The sequence below is a fragment of the Callorhinus ursinus genome, unplaced genomic scaffold (assembly GCF_003265705.2).
Source record: "Callorhinus ursinus isolate GAN/ISIS: 27379988/994484 unplaced genomic scaffold, GSC_fseal_2.0 scaffold14, whole genome shotgun sequence".
Taxonomy (NCBI): domain Eukaryota; kingdom Metazoa; phylum Chordata; class Mammalia; order Carnivora; family Otariidae; genus Callorhinus; species Callorhinus ursinus.
Genome location: NW_027397076.1, coordinates 1,777,319 through 1,794,618, shown reverse-complemented (window position 1 = coordinate 1,794,618; position 17,300 = coordinate 1,777,319). Strand labels below are relative to the sequence as shown.

Below are 17,300 nucleotides of genomic sequence, written 5' to 3'. Positions count from 1 at the left end.
GGAATAATACATATTTAGAAACTATGCAAAATAGTTTCCTGAAATAAACTTTTTTTTCCCCTCTTAGTTGCCTCTGAAGTTCTAACAGAGGCAAAAGTCAAATAGGGCCTCTGTTCCATCAACTCAAGTCCGTCGCGCTTTCTGAGAACATCCGATCTGGGAAGGTGGGCTCTGGGCCTGCCATCTGCTGGGGGTCCTGCAGGCACTCACCAGCAGGGAGGAAAGGAGACACCGCCAACACTCAGCAAAGCACCCATATAAGATGCCAGTATAATAGATACAGGCTCAAGCGGCTAACTCCCCTGTAAGTGGGTGGGATCATTTGAACTGGGTCTGAAACGGAGAGTGGTCTGAGTGACCAGGAGGCAGAGGAGACGAGAAGCGAACAGAAATTGATTCACGCATTTGCTATTTACAGAGTGCTCACAAAGCGGAAAAGGTCCTAAGCTCAGTGCCAGAAATACAGGAAAATAGACACAGTCCCTGCCCCTGGTGGGGTACGCAATCTCCCAGGATAAACAATGATAAACACATAGGCAAACACAAATGACCAGCCATGTCAGCGCTGAAAGGGATGCCCCCAAGTGTCTGCCCATAAACAGGGACCCCGGCTGACGCCTGCCAAAACCTTCCAAGCATGGCAGACACACTGGTTCCTCAGGAGCGGCAAAGAACAATGGTGGACAGGTCTGCAAAGAGAAGGGGATAGGAAACCAAAGATCTGTGGTTACCTACTAAGTTTTAGGGATGGACTCAGTACAGCTGAAGGGTTAGGAGCATGACCCTGGGGGGTTCAAATACTAGTTCTCCCCCACCTTAGCCCTGTAGCTATTAGTGGAGTTATCAAACTTCATTTGTAACGTGGGGATCATCCAATTTATCCCATCACAGGGTTTTCTGCGAGGATTCAAAATGTCAAATGAATCCATTCATGCAGAGGTTAAAAAGAGTTCCTGGTGCATAGCTGCTGCTGAAACCAAAAAAGAAAAAAATAAATAAATCCTAGCTTTTTTTTTTTTCTTTTAATTAACCTGTATAACTCTAGGATGTGGATTTTTATCTTGATTTCACAGATGAAGAAACAGAGGCTCGGAAAACTATTGCAGAACGTCACCAAATTCTCCCGGGTAAATAAATGCTGGGGCCAGGATTCAGGTCTGGGTCAAGTTGAGAGTCATCAGTAAATAGTTTCAAAACCCGAGAGTCGCTGGGTCTAAGCCTACTGAGGTTTGAACTAGCACGAGCCACTCCAAATTTATTCAAAACCTGCAGAATTCAGAATTCCTAGCTCTCTTCAAGAGAATCATTATCTTGGTGATGAGCCAGGCTTACTAGGCGAAAATTCCTCAAGTTGTTTAAGACAAGAATGGATCCCAGTTCCTTCTGCTAGGCTGCCTCAGTTTCCCTAAAGTGACAAGCACTAGGGAAGCTGGAAACAAAAAGGTTATGAGATTGTAGAGACTCAAGTTTTCACAGCTTTGTTGGTCACAAGAGCTCACAAGGTTCACTGCAAGCACCCCCCCCACCCAACAGACCAGAACAACAAACACTTATAAATGAGCAGCTGCCACGTCCCAGAAGCCACGCTGGGCACTGGGGGATGGGTGTATGGTTTCTATAAACTCACAGCTCCTCTGCAGGGAAGCCCCTTGCTTCTCCATTGCCGAATTCAGACTCATTGGCGACTCATCTCAGAGTTCACCACTTCCATGGGTGCCTGGATGGCTCAGTTGGTTAAGCAACTGCCTTCGGCTCAGGTCATGATCCTGGAGTCCCGGGATCGAGTCCCACATCGGGCTCCCTGCTCAGCAGGGAGTCTGCTTCTCCCTCTGACCCTCTTCCCTCTCGTGCTCTCTGGCTCTCATTCTCTCTCTCTCAAATAAATAAATAAAAAAAAAAGGGGTTCACCACTTCCAGAAGGTGCCACCTATCTCTTCTGTGCTCTCCCCAATACCTATAAATATTTCTAGGATCTCCATCACTGACCTGGCCTCATTGTTTTATAAAGATCAATCCAGAAACCTGTCTCCTTACCAGCTATAATTTCCATACAAACACTAGTCCTTCTTAACAGATTTATTCATTTTTTTCATTTAACAGATGCCATCTGGGCACCTACGTGTGCAAAACATCATCCTATGTGCTAGTCATACAAAAATGAATGGAGAGGATGTCAATCTAATGGGAGAGACAGGTACAGGGAGTAGAATGTTACTGAATGGCTTAGCAAGTTACCTACCCTCTCTGGCTTGCTTAATTTACCTGGAAAATGGAATTAACATTAGTAGCTATCACTGCTTCTTAGGTGATGATGAGGATTACATGAGATCGTGCCTATGAAGTGCTGAGCAGCCACATCCCTGGCACTCAGTAGGCATGCCAAATACACACTGGGCAGTTCTTTGTGATAAGCATCGTAAATATTGGTGGTCATCAAAGGGGGCTGCTGCTCTCTGACACCAAGGTACCTTTAAGTCTTAAGAGTCTTCTTTGGTCCAATGGACTTCACAGATATATTAAGAACATTCCATCTCAAAACAACAGAATCCACATTCTTCTCTAGTGCCCATGGAACATTCTCCAGAATAGAATACATCCTAGGTCACAAATCAGGTCTCAACTGGTACCAAAAGACTGGGATCATTCCCTGCCTATTTTTGGACCACAACGCTTTGAAACTAGAACTCAATCACAAGAGGAAAGTCGGAAAGAACTCAAATACATGGAGGCTAAAGAGCATCTTACTAAAGAATGAATGAGTCAACCAGGAAATTAAAGAAGAATTTAAAAAATTCATGGAAACAAATGAAAATGAAAACACAACTGTTCAAAATCTTTGGGATACAGCAAAGGCAGTCCTGAGAGGAAAGTATATAGCAATACAAGCCTTTCTCAAGAAACAAGAAAGGTCTCAAATACACAACCAAACCCTACACCTAAAGGAGCTGGAGAAAGAACAGCAGATAAAGCCTAAACCCAGTAGGAGAAGAGAACTAATAAAGATCAGAGCAGAAATCAATGAAATAGAAACCAAAAGAACAGTAGAAGAGATCAACAAAACTAGGAACTGGTTCTTTGAAAGATTTAATGAGACTGATATACCCTTGGCCAGACTTAGCAAAAAGAAAAATGACACAAATAAACAAAATTATGAATGAAGGAGATCACAACCAACACCAAAGAAATACAAACAATTATAAAAACATATTATGAGCAACTCTATGCTGGCAAATTAGATAATCTGGAAGAAATGGATGCATTCCTAGAGATGTATCAACTAGCAAAACTGAACCAGGAAGAAAAAGAAAACCTGAACAGACCTATAACCACTGAAGAAATTGAAGCAGTCATCAAAAATCTCCCAACAAACAAGAGCCCAGGGCCAGATGGCTTCCCAAGCGAATTCTACCAAACATTTAAAGAAGAATTAATACCTATTCTTCTGAAACTGTTTCAAAAAATAGAAATGGGAGGAAAACTTCTAAACTCACTTTATGAGGCCACCATTACCTTGATCCGAAAACCTGACAAAGACCCCATCAAAAAGGAGAATTACAGACCAATATCCCTGATGAACATGGATGCAAAAACTCTCACCAAAATACTAGCCAATAGGATCCAACAGTACATTAAAAGGACTATTCACCATGACCAAACGGGATTTATTCCTGGGCTGCAAGGTTGGTTCAACATCCACAAATCAATCAATGTGATACAATACATTAATAAAAGAACAAGAATCATATGATCCTCTCAATAAATGCAGAAAAAGCATTTGACAAAGTACAGCATCCTTTCTTGATCAAAACTCTTCAGAGTATAGGGATAGAGGGTACATACCTCAATATCATAAAAGCCATCTATGAAAAACCCACAGCGAATATCATTCTCAATGGGGAAAAACTGAGAGCTTTTCCCCTAAGGTCAGGAATGCAGCAGGGATGTCCACTCTCACCACTGCTATTCAACATAGTATTAGAAGTCCTAGCCACAGCAATCAGACAACAAAAAGAAATCAAAGGCATCCAAATCGGCAAGGAAGAAGTCAAACTCTCACTCTTTGCAGATGATATGATACTTTATGTGAAAAACCCAAAAGACTCCACCCCAAAACTGCTAGAACTCATACAGGAATTCAGTAAAGTGGCAGGCTATAAAATCAATGCACAGAAATCAGTGGCATTCCTATACACCAACAACAAGACAGAAGAAAGAGAAATTAAGGAGTCGATCCCATTTACAATTGCACCCAAAACCGTAAGATACCTGGGAATGAATCTAACCAAAGAGGCAAAGAATCTGTACTAAGAAAACTATAAAATACTCATGAAAGAAACTGAGGAAGACACAAAGAAATGGAAAAACATTCCATGCTCATGGATTGGGAGAATAAATATTGTGAAGATGTCAATGCTACCTAGAGCAATCTACACATTTAATGCAATCCCTATCAAAATACCATCCACTTTTTTCAAAGAAATGGAAATAATTATTTTAGAAATAATCCTAAAATCTGTATGGAATGAGAAAAGACCCCGAAGGGCCAGAGGAATGTTGAAAAAGAAAAGCAAAGCTGGCGGCATCACAATTCCGGACTTCCAGCTCTATTACAAAGCTGTCATCATCAAGACAGTATGGTACTGGCACAAAAACAGACACATCGATCAATGGAACAGAATCGAGAGCCCAGAAATGGACCCTCAACTCTATGGTCAACTCATCTTTGGCAAAGCGGGAAAGAACGTCCAATGGAAAAAAGACAGTCTCTTCAACAAATGGTGTTGGGAAAATTGGACAGCCACATGCAGAAGAATGAAACTGGACCATTTCCTTACACCACACACAAAAATAGACTCCAAATGGTTGAAAGACCTAAACGTGAGACAGGAGAGTCCATCCAAATCCTAAAGGAGAACACAGGCAGCAACCTCTTCGACCTCAGCTGCAGCAACTTCTTCCTAGAAACATCTCCAAAGGCAAGGGAAGCAAGGGCCAAAATGAACTATCAGGACTTCATCAAGATAAAAAGCTTTTGCACAGCAAAGGAAACAGTCCACAAAACCAAAAGACAACCGACAGAATGGGAGAAGATTATTTGCAAATGACATATCAGATAAAGGGCTACAATCCAAAATCTATAAAGAACTTATGAAACTCAACACCCAAAGAACAAATAATCCAATCAAGAAATGGGCAGAAGACATGAACAGACATTTTTCCAAAGAAGACATCCAATGGCCAACAGACACACTGAAAAAGTGCTCAACATCGCTCGGCATAAGGAAATCCAAATCAAAACCTCAATGAGATACCACCTCACACCAGTCAGAATGGCTAAAATTAACAAGTCAGGAAACGACAGATGTTGGCGGGGATGCGGAGAAAGGGGAACCCTCCTACTCTGTTGGTGGGAATGCAAGCTGGTGCAACCACTCTGGAAAACAGTATGGAGGTTCCTCAAACAGTTGAAAATAGAGCCACCATACAACCCAGCAATTGCACTACTGGGTATTTACCCCAAAGATACAAATGTAGGGATCCGAAGGGGTGTGCACCCTGATGTTTATAGCAGCAATGTCCACAATAGCCAAACTGTGGAAAAGAGTCAAGATGTCCATCGACAGATGAATGGATAAAGATGTGGTATATATATACAATGGAATATTATGCAGCCATCATCAAAAGGAATGAGATCTTGCCATTTGCAACCATGTGGATAGAACTGGAGTGTATTATGCTGAGTGAAATAAGTCAGAGAAAGACATGTATCATATGATCTCACTGATATGAGGAATTCTTAATCCCAGGAAACAAACTGAGGGTTGCTGGAGTGGTGGGGGGTGGGAGGGATGGGGTGGCTGGGTGATAGACATTGGGGAGGGTATGTGCTATGGTGAGCACTGTGAATTGTGTAAGACTGTTGAATCATAGATCTGTAGCTCTGAAACAAATAATACATTGTATGTTAAAAAAAAGACAGTAGGAAGGGGAAAATGAAGGGGGGAAATTGGGAGGGGGAGATGAACCACGAGAGGCTATGGACTCTGAGAAACGAACTAAGGGTTCTGGAGGGGAGGGGGGGAGGGGGATGGGTTAGCCTGGTGATGGGTATTAAAGAGGGCACGTATTGAATGGAGCACTGGGTGATATATGCAAACAATGAATCATGGAACACTACATCAAAAACTAATGATGTAATGTATGGTGATTAACGTAACATAATAAACAAGGAGTCTTCTTTGGTCCAGTGAAAGCGAAGTCATAAGATATTTAATGGGAAGTTGGCATCAATGCTATTAGCTTTGATGAGAAATCAATTTTGAAACATCACATATTCTAAACTCAGAAACGCAGTCAATGGTCCTCAATTCTGAACTTTGATAACATAGTCAAAGAACACCTTCTCAAAAGGCCACTCCTTCCTTGAGGCCTTCCCTGATCATTCGCCCAGCACACTCTCCTTCCTTGAACTACCTTTACTGAGTCTTTTCTTAGGCCACTGAAGCACCTTCTCTGCCCTATGGGAGCTAATGATCTTGTCCCGGCCCCACCACCACCGTCCCCAAGCTCCAAGACCTGAGGATCCATATCTGAGTGAATTTAATATCCTTCTATTGGGCCACCTGTCACATCATAAGGCTGTGTAACAAACCCTCCCAGAAAGCAGTGTCTGGAGGCAACCATCACTTATCTTCACTCAAGCATCTGCAGGTCAGCTGGGACTCAGCAGATCTAAGGTGGGCTTAGCTTCTCACTGCAGGCTCTGCTCCAAGTGTCTCTCATCCTGCACCTCCTCAGAAGAGCAGGCTACCAGGGCATGCTGCTCTCGTGGCAAAGGCACAGAGTGGGAAAGAAAAGCAGAAAACATAAGGTCATCTAAAGTCTAGGGTCAGAGCTAGCACACCGTCACCTCTGCCTCATCCTTCAGGTCAGAGCAAGTCACCCGGTTGAGTCCAAACTCAAAAGTGGCAGAAATATACCACAAACTTTAGGTATGAATTCCAAGAATTCAGAAAGGTATGAAAATCGAGACCGTTAATGCACAGGGCATATCACATCCACCACCCAGGAGCCTTCCGACATGAAAAAATAATCCTCAGGCACTGAATGAATGAATGAATGAATGAGTGAATGAATGAATGAATGAAAATGGAGTGGCTTTCAGAGACTTGTCAAGACACATGACAATTCACCAGCAGCCACTGTGAGTCCTAAATCTGGTACGACAGCAACACTCTCATTAACTAGTTTTCTCCAGTCCAGTCCAGTCCCTAGACTCCACTGTACTTTAGCTGGAGAGGCAAAATTTCAAAACCTTGTCTGTACACATTGTTATGTTTTTCATGGATCTCAGATTATGAAATAAATCAATATATCCATTCACACACGGGAGCCCGCATGCACACACACATCACGCCCTCTCACTAAAAGAAGAAAAACGTGACGTTGTTTTGCATACATGAGGTGAGGGAGAGGATACAAAAGGAGAAGGTGAAGAGGTGACTTTGAACCAAACCCACGATGGTTAATTTTCATTTAACCACCTACCTGAGACTAGAGGCTCAGCAGAAGCACATTAAAGTCCGTGAACTTATGAAATGATACATTATTGAAGCCACAGCAGGGGAAAGGGCTCAGTTTGGAAGACATAAAAGACTAAAGCCTGCAGAATTGTCATTTTCCATTACAAGGTAACTGCTAAAAAAAAAAAAAAATACATTTTAATTAAGAAAGAAGACATCCGCTCTAAGAGGACAGGTAAAAGAAAATTAACCCATAGCTCTCCATTCCTCCTGACCTAGGAAAGCCTGCAGCTCCTCCCAGAGCTCAACCAAGGGAAAAAGTCTTAGATGAGTCCGTTTCCCCCTCTGGGTCCCAAGGATACCAGCTACAAGCCACCATTTGTTCCTTCATGCAGCAAATATTTTCGAGAGCCTTCCGTGTGCAAGATGTAAGGGGACAGACATACCTGCCGCCATCAGCTTACATTCAAGCAAATCACACAGTGAATTAACAAACAGTAGACACTACATATAGAAAAAAATAGAGCAGGGTGCAGAAGGCGGTGGGTGGAGTTAACACAGAGTTACAAATTAAACAGGGCAAAAAATCACTAAGCGTGTCCCTTCCCCAAGTGACCTCAGGCTCTCTGTGCTTCAACTCTCAAAAGCTTTTTGAACCAATCACCAGCTGAGGCTGTACACAGCACCCATGACGGGTAAGTCATCATGCCATTCAGTCCAGCGGATCAAACCTCGGGTCCTACCCAGGAGATGACTGCAATCTACCATCACTCATCAAGAGGCACTCCAGCTACGTGGGAAATGGCACACCCCAGATTTAACCACTAACTCCAGACAATAACAAAAAGCAGTCCATGCAGACATGAGCAGCTGACTTAGTAAGGCCTTTGGGGTGTGGATCCCCACCCCTCTCTCCCCTTCACTGTGTGCTGAATAGGGATGAGATGATGGCACTAAAGATGGAAGGACTCCACCAAATCCATAGCAAACTATGACCTTGCCTCACTGGGTCCCCGAACTGGGCTCCTGGAAGCCAGTCCTGTGGGCTGGACTCTATAAGACCAAGGCTATAAACACAGAGTCTGCCTCTAAATGGGAGGGGGGGGTGTGGTGGTGTTTGGGACCATGCCCGTACCCTTGGCCTCTGTCCACTCGACTCCCTGCCCAAGCTCCTGCCACGTGGAGGGCCTCCTTGCAGTGCTGAATCTCAGCTGCATGTGCTAATCTCCTGGGGAGTTTTGGATCCTCCGTACCGAAGCTGCAGCCCAAACCAGTTGAATCAAAATTTCTGGAGGTGGGACCCAGACATCAGTAGATGTTAAAGCTCTCCAGATGATTCCAACATACAGCCAAGGCTGAGAACCACTTTGGACCCTTCATTCTGCCCACCAGGGCTGCCAAGCCCAACTGGAACCTCCCTTCCTGACCACCTGGTCTCCCTCCCTATTTCAGCTTGAGGGTTCAGCTGTGCCCTCTACCCCACATTGTCCCGCCGGGGTCCACCAGGAAGAAATTATCAGAAACCTCCAGGTGGCCTGTGTGCAGCAACCCTATTTTCCAAGCAAAACTGGGACACAGGACCTGGCAGGAATACCCCCATCCTCTTCCGAGGCAGTGAGCCCAGACAAGTTAGAGGACAGTTTCAGAGTTCTAATCCTGGTTTGGACATACACGCTCTCCGTGTGACCTTGGACAGGAAAATAAACCCCAGTGCATCTCAGCATGCTCCTGTGTAAATCAGGCTTCATGATATCCACCTCACCGGGGCTGATGGGAAGACACAAGGGGAATCATTAATCACGGGTCTGACATACAGCAGGTGCTCAAAAAATGGCAACAGCTCTTATTGATTCACTGCAAGGGAGCCAGTCCAAAAAGAGTTCAGATACCAAACAGAGCATCTGGGACAGTTTCATGGTTTACGGGGACAACAAATGGGGCAGAATCTTTGAAATCAGAGCCACCGCAGAAAATGTGATTGCCTGCATTTGTAGAGTGAGCACTGTAACTGAGAGGCAAGAGATCAGGTTAAGCTACTGGCCAATGCGCAAGCAGGTGAGGGATGGAGAGAAGCACTCACCTGCCCAGGTAAGTGGAGCTGGTACCGAGTCTCTGGCAAAGTCCCTCATTGCACAGAAAACTACTCTTCTTCCCGCCAACAGGGGATGTGTCCCATCCCCTCAAACCACAAAACCAAAGGCGAGTCGGAAGGAACCAGAAGGGTGAAGTGGCTCTAACAATGAATGTAAGTGAACATAAACAGAAAATAGAAAGATCTGCACACTCCCAGTGGACAAGAAGGGAAGATGGAGGTCTGAAGGGACCAGGGTAGATGGAATAAATCCAGACCAAGTCTCCTGTGAGGCTCTGTATTAGTTGTCTATTGCTGTGTAACAAATCACCACCAAGTTGGTGCCTTGAAACCAGCACACATTCATTATCTCACGGTTTCTGCAGCTCAGGAGTCTGGCCACGGCTTAGCTGTGTCCTCTGCTTAGAGACATGCAAGGTTGCAATCAAGGAGTCCAGGGGGTGTCCTCCTGTGCAGGCTCTGGGGGAGGAGCGACCTACAGGCTCGCTCGAGTCCTTGTACTGTAGGACAATGGGGCTAGCCTCCTTGCTGGTTGCAGGCTGGGGGGTCACCACAGCTCCTGGCCACGTGGGTTTCCCCAGCATGTCGACTTCATCAAGCCAACAAGGAGAGCTTCTACAGCAAGTCAGCCAGCGAACATAGTCACAGAAGCACCATCCCATCACCCCTGCTGTGTCCTACTGCAAGATCCAAGTCCCACTCGTGCCATGTGCAAGGGATTACACAAGAGCATGAACATCAGCAGGTGGGGGGCACATTCTTTCCCCTGTGGTAAAATACACCTAACAAAATTTGCCACTGCGACCATCTTTAAGTGTATAATTCAGTGAAATTAAATGCATTCCCATTGTTGTGCAACCGTCACCACCATCCATCTCTAGAGCTTTTTCATCTTCCCAAACTGAAACTCAGCAACCATCAAGGGCTAACCACCCATTCTCCTCTCTCCCCAGGCCCCAGCAACCACCATGCTTTCTGTCTCTTATGAATTTGACTCCTCTGGGTACCTCATGTCAGTGGAATCATAAAGACCCGAGAGCAACCTAACAGTGTCAGCACCACCTCACCCTCAATGAGGCCGTCACCCTGCTAGAATGTGCAAACAAAACGGTGTTTGCAGCACCCCACCTACAGGGGGGCACCCCTCTTACAGGTGCCCAGGATGCTGACCACCCCCCATACCCATCCTTTATGTGCTCTTGACTTTTGCCGATCGTTCTGCATTTTAAAGAAGTTTTTTTGCTGTCTGAGCTTCCTGTCATTAGATACCTGTTCTCTCCCGGTATTCAGAAAAGCTCACAGTGAAAGACAGTCTCTCCCAACACTGCCCTCGAGGCCACAGCAGAGCGCCTTCCCCACTGACCAGACCCAATGACAGATGACAGAACACCAGGAAAGGTGCTCAGAGACAGGAAACTCGGGATTAGAAAAGACTTGGGAGTCTCTTTTCTAGGCATTTCCCTCTATCTTTTGCTTCGGGAATTCTCTGTCCACACCTTAGCAGGTCAGGGGCAGTTTTGCCTGAAGGAGGCCAGTCCTCTGAGGAGCTCCCTTCCCCCAGGCGCCAGGAGGAAGCTGAAATGAAACCTCAGGTTGACTCGCTCACAACAAATGAACGAGACACACCTTCTCTGCAAAGCAGCTGACCACCTCAATCAGAACACCTGCGGCCTTTAAGTCAAGCCTGTTCTTTTGGAAAACCTCCCACAGCCACTTCCCTGCTTTTATTTTTTGGCTTACCCCAAAAGCTGTGAGCAGTAAACTCTTGTTGAGGGTTCATGAAAACCAAGTCCCCGGGATCTATTATTACGGGCAGACTAAGGGGTTCCTTCCTGCTGCCCGAGCATAGCAGGAGAAGAGAAGGGAGGCAGGCCGGGTCCGCTCGGCCACCAAGTGAGCCCGGCTCTGGGGCAGGGGTTGGGCCTGACCAGAATACACCAGGGAGGCAGAGAAGGTGCTCACTCCACCCCATCTCAGCCAGTGAAGGTGAAAGCGGGGGGCGGAATGCCAATGAAGCAGGGGATCTCCAGACAGCCAAAAATGTGGCGCTTTATTACGGAGTCTAAGTGACTGCAAACAGGCCATTATCAAATCTCTTCAGTGACAAAGCTCTGTGTTGAAGGGGACAAATAAAAACAAGCACATTAAGCACAATAAATCACAGGGACCTGTCCTGGAGACCATTATCCCTGGGGATGAAGGGACTGCTCTCCTCCCTGCCTTCCAGCTAGCGGATCCTGGTTTTCGCATCATTGTTTTAATATTGCAGCCATTACTCTCTGTGCCATGAAGAGCCTGCTATTTCTCTGTAGTTCTGGGTGGCAAGGGCATAATTTGTTTTATGATTTGCTTGGGAGGGTAGCTGTTTTATATTCATCTTTAAAAGATGCATTCAATAATCGTAGCAATGAGACCCCGCTTAAAACACAAGCCCCAGCCCTGCTATTGCTTCCAGCATCAATGCGGCCACGGCTGGAGCAACCCAAAAGGTACCCAACCGTTACCAGGAGGGCCAGGCCACCTCTTGGGGGGGGGGGGGACACCTGCCTGGTAACAGCCTTGGTCATGTTTAAAGAGCCACCAAATCATGTGGAAGGTAGCCTGGGCTGGGGGGGAGGCAGCCAGAGGCTGGAAGTCAGGGGACCCAGGTTTCACATTAAGCTGGCGTGACCTTGGACAGGTCCCCTGGACCTCCCGGGCAGAAGTGTCCCCATCTGCCAGATAAACCAGTTGGTCCACACGTCTCTTTGGAGCCCCACAAGAGTCTGCATCTCTATAAGATGCAGAAGGAGGGTACAAGAGTCATCTTAAGACAAAACCAACCCACTGTGCAACTTTCAGAGACACCTCCTACCCGTTCCTTCTCCCATCCACATAGAAACCTTCCTCCCGGCCCCTTACTCCCTGAGAAGTTATTTTCCAGGACAGCTCATTGTAGAACCTGTAAACAAGTCCTCTCCCAATTTTATCCAGCAGGAAGTGGAATGGGAGGTCCGGAAGGATCAAACCGGCTGGGTCAGCTCCCCACAGCAGGACCCATTTACACTCTTCCCCATTAGAAGGGAACGAGGCAACAAATGGCTCTCCACTCTTCTGCAAGATGGCTGCTGACACCTGCACACAGCGTGGGGACACCAACAGTCCTTTCCGGCATTCCCGCTTCAATGACTACATCTAAATCTCGCCATGAGAAGAACACTACTTGCAATGTAAGGGGTGGCACCACAAGAGACAGCCAGGTAACAAAACTGATCCCAGGACTTTGATGCCCATCCGAGAGGCATGGACGTAAAACCTGCCCGACGGGGCCCAACTCTCAAAATACTCTATAAAGGACTCAAATTCAGAAAAGGCAAAAAGTTACAGGCTCTCTCATGTTAGAAACGGAGCTGGGTTTTACGGATCATCAAAGCCCGCTGAGCAGCCTCTTGGGAGTGAGAAAGGGGATTCCTTCTAACCAAGCGATGCCTCTGGCTTTGCAAAATTTGGTGTAACAACCCAATAAATACCAAGTGGAGTTAGATATATGGGAGCTTTTAGCCTCGAATACAGGTGGCAAATGTCAAAGGAAGTAGCTTTGCGCGTGAACAGGACAGAGGGCAGGGAGTGTGTGTGGCCCAGGCGCCATGAACCACAATGAACCACAGGCCGTAAGGAAGGAGAGCTCCATGCAGGCAGGGTCTCCTCACCCCAGTGCCCAGCACAGCGCCTGGCAGACGGCAGATGACGCGTGCTCTCTGAATGAGGGAGGGAAGGGAGGAAACACAGCAAAGCCACTTCGACGACCCACAGTCCCTGGAAACACTGAGCCAGTTGATGGGAAGGATGTCAAGATCTCCTTAACAGAGAAGTGAGATCTCAGCACAGCCTGAGCACCTTCAAGAAAATAATCTGGATGTACAGGTATTCAGACAGCAACCTATACCGAGCTGTGCATAAAAGGGAGTTAAAGACTCCAAAACCTTTCAAGGTCTGGGGCTGAGGGTTTCGAAGGTTGTTTTCCGTTTGTTTTGTAGCTTTTTTTTTTTTCTTACCACTGCAAGTTACTAAGACAAAGCAAAAAAGAAACAGGCTCTGAAAACATTCTTGGCCTCTGCCCCAGTGAACAAGAGTTGAATATCAAAATACAAGTCATGAAAACAAACCAACAGAGCTACCACGGACTCCCATGCACGCCAGGAAAGATGCAAGAGTTGGGACGGATGTCTCGGGGGATGTATGTCCACACTGTAGATCGCAGGGCAGCAGTGAGTCAGGTCAGGACGAAGACAGGCGACAGCAGTCTCTGGACCCCCGGGGCGGCACTCCCCCTTGCAAGTCCGCTGCCAACCTGCTCCGACTTTCTGGCGATCGCACAGCTCAGGTCAAACATTCACACTCCCCAGCGGACTTTTAATGGAAAAATCACACCAAACATGTCATGTGCCAGATGCAAATGCTCACCAGGTACCAGAAACTAGGAATAAAACACATCTAACATCCAATAGGGCATTCTGCCATCCTCACTCCGGGGAGATAGTTTCTAGAGTGTTCTCTGACTCTGAGTGATTGTGTTCGATCCTTACGCGGGAGGTGGGAACAGATAATGGACCTTGTGAGGAGGAAGAATAAAGCTCGGGGAGCTATGGGCTGAGCTGTGTCCTCCCAAAAAGAGACGCTGAAGTCCTAAGCCCCAGGACCTCAGGATGTGACTGTATTTGGAAACAGGGTCTTTAGAGAAGATTCCAGTTAAAATAAGGTCCTTAGGGTGAGCCCTAATCAAATATGACCGATGTCCTCACAAAACAGGGGAAATTTGGACACCAAGCTGTGCACAGAGGGCAGACGATGTGTTGACACGTGGGGAGCGGGCAGCCGTGTGACCAGAGTGGCAACAGCCAAGGACGGCCAAAGATCCTGGCAAACCCCGGCAGCTGGAAGAGGCGAGGAAGGACGCTCCCCTAGAGTCAGCAGAGCGAGCACGGCCCTGCTGACACCCTCAGGTGGCTTGACTCTGGACTTCAAGCCTCCAGAACTGTGCAACGACACACTCCTGCTGTCTCGGGTGACCCAGATGCTGGTCCTCAGTCACAGCGGCCACAGGAAGCCCATACAGAGGCGGTAAGCCCCTCACCCAAGCTGAGCTGGCGAGAGCAGCAAATAACAAGAAACCGTGCTCTAGGGGCGCCTGGGTGGCTCAGATGGTTAAGCATCTGCCTTCGGCTCGGGTCAGGATCCCAGAGTCCTGGGATCGAGTCCCGCATCGGGCTCCCTGCTCCTTGGGAGCCTGCTTCTCCCTCTGCTTCTCTCTCTCTCTCTCTCCCTCTGTCTCTCATGAATAAATAAATAAATAAATAAAATCTTAAATAAAAAAAAAAAAGAAACCGTGTTCTGTCAAAACTTCTACTTCCTGGGTCCTAGTCTCTCAGGGACTGTGACCGCCTTTCAATAAAGGCAACCTCTAAATCTGTGACCGCAATGCACACCCTGGCACATGAAGGGGCGCTATGACGTGGATGGAATTTTCCAAAACTTCGCCCGCCTCCCAGGGGGCGCACAGAGTTCGCTTCAACCGCGTCCTGCAGCAGAGGGAAGTCTCTTGGATTGGAGGTAAGCAACATTTGGGCGAGGCATCTGGAGGGTTTTTGAGATGAGGAGATGACAATCTGACAAGTGGCTGCCCACTCCCCCCCGCCCCCATCTTTCAGCTGCAGTGTTCCCTGCAAACATCGGCAGACCAGACAACGAGCACCCGAGCCACATTAAAACAATAATTAGTGTGAGTGAGAGCGGTGCCCACCGCTCAGCAAGGAGAATCACGGGCAGGCTTGTCATCTGTGGGGTTTAAAGATGAGCCCTGCGTGTGAACAGAAAGTAGTTTCTGAAACAACAACTGCCCTTTAGGGACTTGGGTCAAGTTGACTCATAAAGGCCCCCTCACTTGCAGACTTGGTTCCCTAAGACACAAAATAGAGGATGAGGAGATTCTCTCTTACCCCCACCAGGCCGGGCACCAGCAAAGCTCCAAGTCAAATAATCCACCTGCTCCAAGGGAGAGAGTACAGGAAACTGGCTTTGGCCACCAGCTGTTGGGCGAATGGGAGAATCCTGCCTCGGGGCAGCCTCCACCCCCACTCTCTAAAAAGTCCTAAAACTTGTTTCACAACCAAAGTCCACCCTCAGGGGATTTTGGGGAATTTGTTACTGGAACCAGAGCCACAGTGGCAGCTACAGGGAAGGAGGCGAAAGGTCCAGATCCCACCAGCCGATCCCAAGCATTGTTGGCAAACCCACAACCAGTTCTCATCCGTACACCGCCGTCCCTCGGCTTCTCCTAACGGGAAAAGTACACCCAAATAACAAACGGAGTCCAACTTACCCCCCTGTAATGGTGGGTCTGCATTTGCATATGTGAATCTGTTACTAATTTGCATTTTCAACAAGGTGTATACATTAACATTATTTTTCAAAACAAAGTTGAAACAATTGATGGTGTTACGGGCTGAATTCTGTCCGCCCCCACCCCACCCACCAAATTCATAGGTGGAAGTCTTAACCTCTGATACCCCAGAGATTGGCTGTATTTGGAGACAGGTTAAAGAGGTGATAAGGTTAAATGAGGTCATTAGGGTGGGCAGGGGCCCTAATCCGGTATGACTTGAGTCCTAAGAAGAGATTGAGACAAGACAAACATAGAGGGACCATGTGAAGACACAGAGAAACAATGGCCATCGACAAGCCAAGCAGAGAAGCCTCCAAAGATACAACCCTGCTGAGACCCTGATCTTGGACTTTCAGCCTCTAGACGTGCAGGGCAATAAATGTGTTGTGTAACTGCCCCCCACCCCACCCCCCCACCCCCATCTGTGGTCCTTTGTTACAACAGTCCAAGCAAAGTGATGCACATGAAATTCTACATTTCTTAATTTCTTTTCTTTAATCACATAACTAATGGTCTTTAAAAAAAGAAAAAAAAAATCACAAAATACACTACATCAGAGGTTTTTTTTTGGCCATTTCCTTAAAAGTCTTGAAATTACCGAAGCAGGGAACAGAAGGTACCACTAATGTCCCTGTGTCACTGGGCAGATGGGTATCATAACAGCGCAAGTATTGGCCGGTAGGGCGTGTAAGGGAAGCAGACCCAGGAGAATAAAAGGGTTTTAGAGAAGAGACTGGTGGTCGGCTTGACAGGGCTTTTAAGATCTTTGGGCTAATCTTCCCACTGAGCATTTGGGGGTCTCTGCTAGCCCAGCTTCTCTTGGGAACCATTCCCTCCCCACTCTCCAAGCAATTCAAAGAGGACTGATTGCTTCTCCCCTCCACCCTCTCCAGGGCGGTGGTCTCAACCCTTCTAACCAGATTATGACCAAGACTTCCACCACATCTCCTGGGGAAAAGATACTCTCCCTCAGCTGCAGTGGGGCAGTGGGTAGGACGTACAGCTGAGGACCATCCTGCCTTCCCATGGGGACACCGCTTGAGAATGAAGCCAACACACAAGCGAGCAGAGCCAGCAGACAGGGCAATGACTTCTTGAGGAGCAGATCCAGGACAGCCTGATGCTTCCCTCTATTTTCAGTTACTTGAGCAGATAAAGTCCTTTTCTTTTTCCAACATCAGTTGGTAGGGGTTTCTACCATTTATGTCTCAAACAGTCCTCACGAGCCAAAGAGGCACTCTGGTATACATGATTATATATCTCA

The 17,300-nt window shown here is 47.0% G+C and overlaps 1 protein-coding gene across 5 annotated transcripts in view; it reads right to left on the bottom strand.

Annotated features, from left to right (window-relative positions):
• LARGE1 (LARGE xylosyl- and glucuronyltransferase 1) overlaps positions 1-17,300 on the bottom strand; it is a 548,382-nt gene that overhangs the window by 514,520 nt on the left and 16,562 nt on the right. For 2 of the 5 annotated variants that reach the window (XM_073900328.1, XM_073900331.1), the window contains exon 1: positions 15,591-15,698. The exons of the other annotated variants lie outside the window; for them this stretch is intronic. The gene's annotated coding sequence lies outside the window, so the exon portion shown is untranslated. Of the gene's footprint in view, positions 1-15,590; positions 15,699-17,300 lie in introns of those variants that run through there. 5 annotated transcript variants of the gene reach the window in all.